We start from the raw sequence: 10,981 nt of genomic DNA, 5'->3' as shown, positions 1-10,981 counted from the left end.
AAAAAAAAACAAAACCAAAACAAAACAAAACAAAACAAAAAGCAAAACAACAACAACAACAAAAAAAAAAAACAAGAAAGTGAACTGGCATTGGTCCTCTGAGCTACTCCATTGCCACGTTATTATCTTGCTTACTTGGGATTGGGTAATTTGGTTGAGTTGATGTGTCAAGACCTGGCAGGAAGAGAAGCTTAACGGCCTGCTCTCTCACGGCCAGTGCCTGCTCTGAGGTGAATGAGTACATGTTTAAGCCTCGTGTGAGATAACACAACTCATCAAAACTCAGGCCCTTCTTCCNCCCCCCCCCCCCCGCCCTGTCTCTTGTTGTTGCTTGGTATTACCTGAGTGTGTCAGAGTGGCTTTTGATAGCCTGGGTATTTCCTGAGCTGTGGTTCTGGCGGGAAGGTGTTCTGTGGCTCTTCCTACCCTGACTAGATTTTCTTCCGTCTCTGTCTCTCAAACATGTTGCCTAGCTGGACTCAGCTAAGCAGAAGCCTCTCAGGGGCTCTCAGCGAGAGGGGAAGCTCACGCCTTTCCTTCCAGCCCATGGGAGATCTCTGTGAGTTCAAGGCCAACCTAATCTATATAGCAGATTTCCGACCAGCCAGGGCTACATAGTGGGACTCTATTACAAACAAACAAACAAACCATCAATTTAAATAAAAAACAGTGACATTCATCGCACCTGGTAAGGCCACCTGCAAGTGAAGAAGAACAACTAAAGACCCTTTATATTCAGTGGGACAGTCCTGGCCTCCAGAGAAAGTTCCCTCCAGCCAGGAAAAGCCTGTTTGCAGAGACAGGGGTGGAGATCAATTGGGGGAAACTAAGTACTCAGTCAGTCATCCTGGGGAATTACCCCATCTGCTGAAGCAGAGAAATTTTAGGTCTCGCAAGTCCCAAATGAGGTGGCTGAGTCCATGCACTTTGTAAAATAGCTCATCAGTCGCCAGGGCCTATTTTAGGTGACAGGGGAAAGCAGGTTATTGCTGCCTCTCCTGGGAGAAGGTTTTTCATCACTCCGATAAAACGACATCCAATTTGGATCTATCTGCCTTTGGCACTTTGGGGGCTGCTAGGAAAACAGTAAAATGCAGTCTTCAGAGTGAGTGTACCTTCCCACCATTGCCCAAGTGAGCAGACTCCAGAGGTTGGGAATCAGAGACAAAGTTTGGAAAATGTCTAACTTCAGAAACATGGGTCATAGTCAGTACCCTGAGGGCCAGTGATACCCTGTGGCCACTAACACTGTAACCTCATCCCTCAGAGTCCTCGTCTACAAGCCATGTGCAGGTCACCTAAAGATCTCAGTCCTTACAGGTCCCTGCCTGAACCCCCAGCCTCAGGCAACTCAAGTCCTGCTCACCCCCAAAGGGCAGCTATCCCCCATGGCCTCCAAGAAGTGGATCGTGCACATTTTTGTTTGTTTTGTGAAGCCGGATCTCTAGTAGCCCAAGCTCTCTGTGAGGTGGAGGATGGCATTGGGCTGAACTGGTGATCCCCCTGCCTCTGCTTCCTAAGTGCTGGGATTATATTATAAACCACCACCTTTCTTTTTATGCAGTGCCAGGGTTAAGTGCACGCTTGACAAGCCCGCTACCAACTCTACCCTAACCCTGCCTCGTGGTTAACTGTCACCTCTCCTTACTAACTCATCATTCTTAGAACCCAGTGGCACAGACTTAAATATAAAACAGTCCTTATCTTAGACAGGCTCAGCTAACCTTGGCTAAGCTCCAACTTGTTACATAGCCCTGGAACTTCTGCTCTTCCTGCCTCTACTTCCTGAGTGCTGAGTTTATCCACACCTCACCAAGCTTACATTTTCTTGATCAATGACCAGTGTGTATTTTCTTCATTACTTTTATTATTTTATATTTTCATCTTATTTCATGTATGATTTCCCCTGCCCCAGACTAAGACCAACTGAATCCAACCGATTCTTTTTTAGAGAATGGGGAAGACTTGACACATTGGTACAAGCCACAATGGTAGACTTGACCTATAAGGAATACTCCTGGCTAAGCCTCCTGAGTACTAAGAATACAGGCACGCACTCCACACCAGACTATAGCCAAATGCACACCTATCTTACAGTTAGTTGGCTGTGTTAGGAACAAAGAGAAGAGGACAGCCCTTCTATCAAGAGTCCAGAACAAGGACAGACAAACTCTATCAAGTTGTCCTCTGACCCCCACGTGTGTGTCTTCTGTCCTCCTTGCCCCATATAAATAAGTAATGACTGTAATGACCAAAGGCAAAGGGGGCCCAGACCTGAGCCAGGTGTGACATGAAGCCTTGGGAGGCTGAGGCATGGTGGAAAGTTCCAGGCCACCCTAGGTTACATAGTGAGACCTTTTCTCAAGTAACGCTGTAATACGTGGCGGCTAGATATGTTCAAATTCCTCAGTGTCTTGTTTTAATTTCCTGATTTGGAACAAGTTAGGACACAAATTAGTAAACAATAGGACAGCGGGCACAGTAGCACACACCTGTTGGCTCACCTAACTCCGGGAATTCAAGGCCAGCCTGGGAAACATGAGACCCTGACTCTAAAAGTGAGTAAAGCGCTCCACCCTCTCCCTCCTCACTGAAGTATATATTTCTTGTCTCTCAGAAAGTTGGAAAGAAATCCTATTCAAAGACCCTATGACTCTAAAACGCTGAGGCTCATTTAGCAGGGCTTCTCCGAGCATTGCTCAGTGCCCCCATTAGTCCTCTCTCTGTGTCTCTGTCTCTGTCTGTGTGTGTGTGTCCCTCTCTCTGTCTCTCTCTCTCTATCTTTCACTGTCTCCTGTAGATCAGGCTACCCTTGAACTCATTGCGTAGGTCCAGGATGACCTAATTCCTGCCTTTCCTTCCCACATCACCCATGCTGGGATTGTAGGCATGGGCCACCACGGCTGCCTTTTTGAAACCTATTAAGTGTATGGTAACTCCTAATCATAAAAAAATTAAATAAACACATGGGTGCAACACATTTGGAAAATCATTGCCGTGTTAAGAATACTTGTATTCGTAGAAACAGAGGCGCTTGCTCTTTGATAACTCAGGAGCATAAAGGGTGAGGAAAGATGAATTCAGGCCCTTCTTTACCCCCATTAATGCTCATTTCCTCTGTCTTGACAACTTTAGAAACTACTACATACTAAAGATCTTAAAAGATCTATAGTTTCTGTTTAAAGGTCACTTTAACTGAAATAGGTCCTGGTTGTTTCTTTATTCGATCTCCTATGGCATTTAGTATCAAGTGTGAACAGTAAGTACCAATTTCTTGCTGATCACCTTGGATCCCCAGAGTTCCATCTCAGGAGGGCTTCAACACTTTGCTTACTCTGCATTCTGCAAGATCTCAGTCAGGGTCTGGTACATATTCTGAAGAAATAGGTAACGAATGAATGAACTCAAAAAGATCAGCTCAACTTTTTAAAAAAGTTTTCAATGACTTCACCAAATATTAATGTCCTACTTTGAAAAGAAAAGAAAAAAAAAAAAAGATTGCTGAGAGTGACATTTTTTTCTCCAGATAGAGCCATTAAAAGATCTAATGTCCCCTCTTAGTCTCACTGAAGAGGAAGAAGCTGAGGTTTCAAGTACTGAAGATCTGGATTAAAATCCCAGGCCCTCCATCCTGTCTCTGTGCTTGGCTCAGGCGCAGTATTCATCTGAATAGCTGGCTGAGCTGGGGAAACTGTTTAACCTCCCCAAGCCTGACTGGCTTAGGCTCTGGCGTTAAGTCTCCAGCAGAGGTGTTCACTGTGCTTCACAGTTTTGCCTAGAACAATGGCTGCTGGAAGGTCAGCTCCTGCCTGAGGTCAACAGAGATAAAGGAGACGCTGAAGGTTGCTGTGTTCTCCTGAGGAGCTACGTACTATGCCTTACAGGTTAAAGGCCACACATTATACTTCTATGGTCCAAAGCACCAAGCTTAGGAAAGGCCTTCCAGTTGTTGGTTACTACTGTAAGAGCAAAAGTGGGGCGGTTCAACGTCAGTGCAGTTGACACCGGAGAGGAAACCCCCAACATCCCAGGCGCTTGGTGACCACTGGCCTATACAAGATGAGGGCTGGCTTGGGTGCCAGTCAGAGGTACTCATCAGCCCTTGAAGGAGGCTGGGGTGGGAGAAATCAAGGATTGGAAGGGGAGTTTAGTATGATTTGGGGGTGTACTAGATACATGCTTGAAAAGAAACAGGTAGACACCAAAAGACTTGTAAAACTGAGTCTGGTTTCCTTAGGGACTTTGGTTGTGTGGCGCGGTATAGCCAGTGCTGGACCACAGTTGCTCCTAGGCAGAAAGTTGAACACTGCCATTGGAAGAGTGGTGGGAGGTCCTTCCTTGACCTTGGGTAGTGTGATCCAGCTCTGCCTCAGCCTCTTAATTATAGGTACCACATAGCTTAATTATAGGTACAATATCGCTACCACAGAGCTTAAGTTTTTAATGTTTACTTATTTACTTTTAAATACTTTTAATCTTTGACAATTTCATACATGTCTATAATAGATTTTTATTATATTCACCCTCTTACACTCTCTTACTCTTTTAAAGTTTGTTTGTTTGTTTGTTTGTTTGTTTGTTTGTTTGTTTGTTTTTGAGACAGGGTTTCTCTGTATAGCCCTGGCTGTCTCAGAACTCACTTTGTAGACCAGGCTGGCCTCGAACTCAGAAATCTGCCTGCCTCTGCCTCCCAAGTGCTAGGATTAAAGGTGTGCCGCACCACGCCTGGCTTTTTTATAAATTTCTTTTAAAGTTTTTAATTGGTCAATTAGAATTGTTTCATATTGGCATATGCTTTTAGGTACAGTGTAATGTTATCATACTTGAATATAATGTGGACTGGTTACTCAAGCTAATTAACATATTCACTGTCTCATATATTTATCATTGTTTATGGAAGGAACATTTGAAATTAATCCTTAACAATTTAGAGATAAATAGTATGTTATTCACTGTGGTCACTTTGCTTTGCAATAGGTCTTTCTAAAAAAATATCAAAATAAAACAAACCATTTGGTCCTCCTGTCAGAAACCTGCACACTTTGACCAGCGTCCTCCAGTGGAGCTCCTTACCACCCACCCCTAGGCTCAGCCAACACCACTGTCCTCTGTGAGCTTGACCTTGTAAGAGAGATCATGCAGTAGTGCTTGTCTGAATCTTGCTCATTTCACAGAGCTCAACATCGTATTATCCTAGGGTGCTAGGTTTGAAGCCTGAGGATAGAGCATCTCCTTCAATTTTAAGACATTTCTAATTACCATATACTATAGATGCTTTGGTATTTGTTGTGTGTGTGAGCACAGATGGACGGATGCGTGGACATGTGGGTGCATGTGGCTGTGGTGGTCAAAAGTTGGCATCTTCTTCAGCTGCTTTCCACTTTACTTTTTGAAACAGACTTTTCACTGACTCCCAAGCTCACTGGTTGCTGGCAGTGTCTGGCCAGTGAGCCCCAGGGATCCTCCTGTCTCCATTCCCCAGCACTGGGATCATAGGTGACCACCACCAAGTCTGGGTTCTTACATGGCATCTGTAGATCCAAATTCACGTGCCCACACTTGTATAGCAAGCACTCTACCCACTGAGCCATGTCTCTAACCTGAAATGTTCAGACATTTTGAAATTTGCTTGTGTTTTGAAGATAAATATATTTATGTCATTCATTCATATTCCAGTCACAGGGAGAGCCTCTCAATGGATATTTATTTTTATGTTTAATAATTTCTTTCCCTAAAGAAAGCCACACAGAGTTGTATTTGTTCATATAAATGGCAAAGAGACTTGTTCTTTTTATTTCATAATTAATGGGCTGGAAAATGAAAACTGTGGGAGGAGGGGCTACAGTAGAATCAATGGCTTTTCACCTAAATTGTAATTTTGTTTTTAAAAAATTTCACTTTTCAAATATATAAACTGGAAGTGTTGCACAGAACGACTATTTGCTAAAGAACAAATGCTCCTGTGTATTTAAAAATATAAACACCAAGAATGGTGGTACACATCTGTAAACCCAGTACTCAGGAGGCTGAGGCAGGAGAGTCAGGAGTTCAAGGTCAGCCTAGACAACTTGAAACTGTGTCTTAAACAAAAACACAATAAAAAAGGGAAGAAAAGATATAGGACATGTACATATTAATATGTACACTATATACAAGTTTAGTTTTTGAAGCCTTTATGGCACCTAAGAAAAATGTAAATTAATAATAGTAATTTATTATTTATCTAGCAAAGTGTCCTTGGAACTTTATGAAGCCAGCAGCAAGAAGTAGAGGGTGAGACCAATATTAGAGGTTTAGTTAGGTATGTAAGCGCAGACAAACAGAAATGAACCAGGTAGGCCATTCTATGTAAACCCTGCTTTACAAAGGAAGTTACAAAAAGAATTATACAAGGAGCACAGCTCATGCTGAACTGTGGAGGACTTACGCCACTGTACTCGTTCTTGCTGGCTGCAAATGACTCATCTAGAGCTGCAGGACACAGAAGGAGGGAGAGGAACAGACTCAGGGGTGAGCCAGCCACCTTCAAGGGCTGACTTCAACCTGATCATGCGTGCGCTCCTGAAGCCCACTTGATTTGGGCAATGTTTCTTTTATGTAACAGGTTATTTAGTCAGTCATCCCAGCCTGAGTTAATGCAATTTATCTTCTTTTAACTTTTATTATTTTCTTCTTGTGTAGTTCTGGGGATTGGACCCAGGGCCTTGTACATGCTAGATAAGCCCTTTACCATGGAGATACAGCCTCAACCCTGGCATCCTTTGGGATTAAGGTCATCTCTTGGTACACAAATTTGAGGCTGGTTTTAGATATCTAAGTCCCTGTCTCAAAAACCCAAAGCCAGGGCCAGAGAGGTCCTCAAGTCTCGTGAGGGACTCATGGAAGAAAGAGAAAACTGGCTTCCACCAAGTTGCCGTCTGGCCTCACATACACCTTGGTGCACACACCAAAATCTTAATTCTTAAAAACCAAAGGTGTCATGGATCCATGTCCTCTCTGGTCTCTGGGTTCTGTGAATGCTACCCAACCCTCCACCTCACTGGGTTCTACCCTGGAACTGGGCTAGCTCTGGAACTTCTAGAGTCCCTCTCTCCCGGATTTCACGACCTGTCCCACTAGAGCTGGCTCTACTTTTGCTGTTGTTTTTTCTGTTTGGTTTGGTTTGTTACGTTAGGGTTGCATGAAGCTCAGGCTGGCTTTGAACTCCTGGGCCTCTGCCTCCACTCCCCAGATGCTACAATTATAGACAGGCACCACCATACCTGGAAAATGCCACTTTTCTAGGTTGCCATAGCATCTGTCCACATTCCTATGATGATACTTATATAATTAAATGTTTCACGTTTAGATGAGGGCTTCGGATAAGTGAGGGTGCCCACAAATCTCCTGAATTATAGGCAAAATTTTAAGTAGATTCATTTCTTCTGGGGAAAGGATTGAGAGCTCACATCAGTCTATCAAAGGAGTTCAAAATTATTCCCTCAAAAATAAACGAGGTGCAACCACGTTAGAGAGTACACAAGTCCCTGGGAAACACAGTGAGTTCCATTCCTGAGAGTTTCTGTTTGAAGATGACCCCTGTTTGCTGAATGAGAAAGGTCTGAATGCTTATTATTTATTCTAGTATAAATATATCACAAATCCACCTCTTCTACTCATGGTTTTCTTTTTCCTCACTCTCATGGTGACCCCTCTGCCTTAGCTTTCTGAGTGCTGTGATTGCAAGCATGCGCTTCCACCACACTGCATACAGCAAAGACAGGCAAGGACTTAGAGCAAAGCCCTGAGTCTCACAGGATGGGCGAGAGGTGGGAAGGCCTCTCAAGCCTTATTTACTCCTCTGCTTCCTTACGTCTGTCTGTCTGCTTCTCAGAATGTCTTTGCTTCTACAGTTGTTAACTTACGGGTGGCACACATGCCACTGCACACATGTGAAGGTCAGAGAACAAGTTATGAGAGTTGGTTCGTTCCCCCTCTACCGTATGGGTCGTGGAGGTTGGACTCAGGACATCAACCTCGGTAGCAAGTGCTACCCACCAGTTGCCTTACTGACACAAGTCTGAGATAATGATGAGCACTTGATAGTTTTTAATTTTTCAAAAGAGCTTCTAAACTGTGATTTTATAACTATTTATCTCAAATTACTTTATTATTCTATATATATGACTGTTTTAACTGTATATATGTTGTCCACCACGTGTGTACAGTGCCCACAAAGGCCAGGAAAAGGTGTCAGATCTCCCAGAACTAGAGTTACAGATGGTTGGAAGCTGTTGTGTGGATTCTGGGAATCACAGCTGGGTCCTCTGGAAAAGCAGCCAATGCTCTTAACTGCTGAACCATCCATCTTTCCCTTTAAAGACAGGTTCTTACTCTACATAGCTCAGGCTGATTGAGAATTCACTAAGTAGTCCAGGCTGGCCTTGAACTCTCAGCAGTCTCCTGAGTATTCTGAGTGCTGATGGGCTTACACACTGGTGGGACATTTTCCTAAGTATGACAGGCATATTTCAAATCTTAGCTCTTCGATTCATTTAGTTTTGTGATCCCGGGGAGGTAAGTAATCTTTGGATTAGGCACATAGGCTGGCAAGCACAGGGATCTGGGTTCAGATACCCAGCACCACTCCCAAAGCCATCTGTCACTCCAGCGCTAAGAAGGGATGGAGACAGGCAGGTCTTGGGAGCCTGCTGGCCAGCCAGCCTAACTGAAACTGTGATCACCATGCTCAGTGAGAGTCCCTGTCTCAAAAACTAAGGTGGAGAGTGACAGGGAAGAGGTCTGAGGTTGGCTTCTGGCCTTATACATCCACACTGGCAAATGCAACTGCACATGCGTGTGCTTTGCACACATGCACCCCACAGCTCACACACAAAATGAAAATTCAAAATACAAATTCACTAACCTTGGTAAGCCTGTTTCCTCAACTGTAAATGGACACTGCACAAGCTGTCTAGTCTAGTCCATATGGTTATGATGTGACAAAGCCAGAATAAACAGGGACTCAGCATATTAGTTCAGTGTTATCTTTCCAGAGAACTTTTTTGTAATCCCCCAATTATCCCAAATAGAGATCAACAGTTTATTGATTAAAACAGTTCATTCCTCATCAATATTGTCAGTTAGCATTCATACATATAGTAAGAATCTGAAGTAACATGGTTGTTCATAAAGTGGCTATTATTTCTGGCTTCTACCTATGGAAATTCTTATTTGGTTGACAGTTGTTCAGAGGCTTACAAAACTCTCCCACTCCATTTTCTGTAGCATGCTTCTATTTCCGGAAGGATCACTGCTCCCACTAAAAACAAGGTCTGTGTGGTTTTCACTCACCTCGCGCCCCGTCTCCAGCAGGAGACATCACATCAGGTTTTGGAAGTCTTCTTTCTGATTACTCTAGAGGGTCTATAAAAGACAAAATGCTGTTGGCAATGACAACTACCTTACATTCTATACCATCTTTTCCACATATAATTGTGTAATGTTATCAGATTGTATTTTTATTTCCCTGTTAAAATTCTCTAATTGTTCCAACCCATGCTGAGAAAAAAAATCAAGTGCCTGTGTCCCTTCCCTTTAGAGTGTTTCCCTTTGGGGTGACTGTAAAATGAACTCCTGTGCACAGGACTCTAGCTAGACTACTCCAGCATGACTTAGCTTTGCTCCGTCAGGAGTTCAGAGCAGTTGATCTGACTGTACAGTCCAGGGATGCTTTCTCAGTATCCTACACCGAAGAAAGCATCCCATACCAAAGTCTCTAGAAGCTGTCTCAAGGGACAAGTGAAATGGGTTTTTAAGAAGTTTTTCCATAGAGGGCTAATTGAGAAACACTCTGTGATGTGTGTGCTTTTGCTAGCAAGTGGCAGGTCCAAGCCAGCTGCTGATTTTTAAAGCTTTTGTCCTTTGAAGCTCTGGGACAACTTAGCTGCTCACTCCACCCACATGAAAGTAGTCAGGAGGCTAGCACACTCAGCTGGCCTGAGGCTTAGGGCCATGCAGGCTGGAAGGAGGGAGAAGAACAGGACAGGGACACCATGACTCAGTCACCTTTCTCATTTTGTCCCGTCCCGTCCTTCAATCTCAGTGGATCTGGGTTCACGGCCGGCTTGGCTTGCCCTTTTTCGTTTTCCTTTAACCTTGCGATACTTTTTTCTTAAGATATTGGCTTCCTACATGATGCTGCGCTTTATTCTAGAGGCATAAAAGTGGCAATGCCAAGCCTGATATCACATCCATCACACTGCTAGTTGGCACCCAGAACTGATCCATCTTTGCCCAACCTCTTGTTACCTTAATAACCGCATTGAATGATCCTATTCCCCTTTCGCCCTCATAAGCTTAGCTGTAGCCTTGAGTCAAGGTTTTTATGCACGGGGATAGATGAAATAGTGTGGCTTCCTGTTAAAAGAGAAACACCCCTTATCTTCCCACTCTCCTGCCTGCTAGTTGAATACCAATGCGGAGTGCAGCCCCGATCATGTTTTTGAACTAAAAGGCACGGGCCAAGAATAAGCAACACAGAGGAACCCGAGTCTCGCATCAGCGTAACTAATCCAACAGCTCTGGACTGCGTGACTCACCATCTTTGCTTGCTTATGGTTTTAGGAATACGAGAAAGAAGCGTCTTGTTTAAAGCCCTATTATCTTGACTTTCCCCATCGCAGACAAATGGTCCCACTCCTTACTGTATGATAGCCCCTAGGGAATGATGTAGAAGCAAGAACTGTTTTAATTCTGGAACATACCCTTGGAGACTGTACTTTCTACTTACTGATGATAAATGACTCACTCTTTAGTACTCTCTCTGGTGTCCCTCCTGTCCCCTCCAGCCCCTCCAGTACCCTCCTGTCCCCTCCAGCCCCCTCCTGTCCTCTCCAGCCCCTCCTATCCCTTCCTGTCCCCTCCAGCCCCCTCCAACCCCTCCTGTCCCTTCCAACCCCTCCTGTCCCCTCCAGCCCCTCCTGTCCCCTCCAGCCCCTCC

At 44.2% G+C, this 10,981-nt stretch overlaps 1 protein-coding gene across 7 annotated transcripts in view; it reads right to left on the bottom strand.

Annotated features, from left to right (window-relative positions):
* Positions 1–10,981, bottom strand: part of Arhgef33 (Rho guanine nucleotide exchange factor 33) — a 78,242-nt gene that overhangs the window by 62,216 nt on the left and 5,045 nt on the right. For 5 of the 7 annotated variants that reach the window (XM_029471634.1, XM_029471635.1, XM_029471638.1 and 2 more), the window contains exon 2: positions 9,334–9,405. The exons of the other annotated variants lie outside the window; for them this stretch is intronic. The gene's annotated coding sequence lies outside the window, so the exon portion shown is untranslated. The remainder of the gene's footprint in view (positions 1–9,333; positions 9,406–10,981) is intronic. 7 annotated transcript variants of the gene reach the window in all.

The sequence above is a fragment of the Mus caroli genome, chromosome 17 (genome assembly GCF_900094665.2).
Source record: "Mus caroli chromosome 17, CAROLI_EIJ_v1.1, whole genome shotgun sequence".
Lineage (NCBI taxonomy): Eukaryota > Metazoa > Chordata > Mammalia > Rodentia > Muridae > Mus > Mus caroli.
This window is presented reverse-complemented; position numbering and strand designations above follow the sequence as displayed.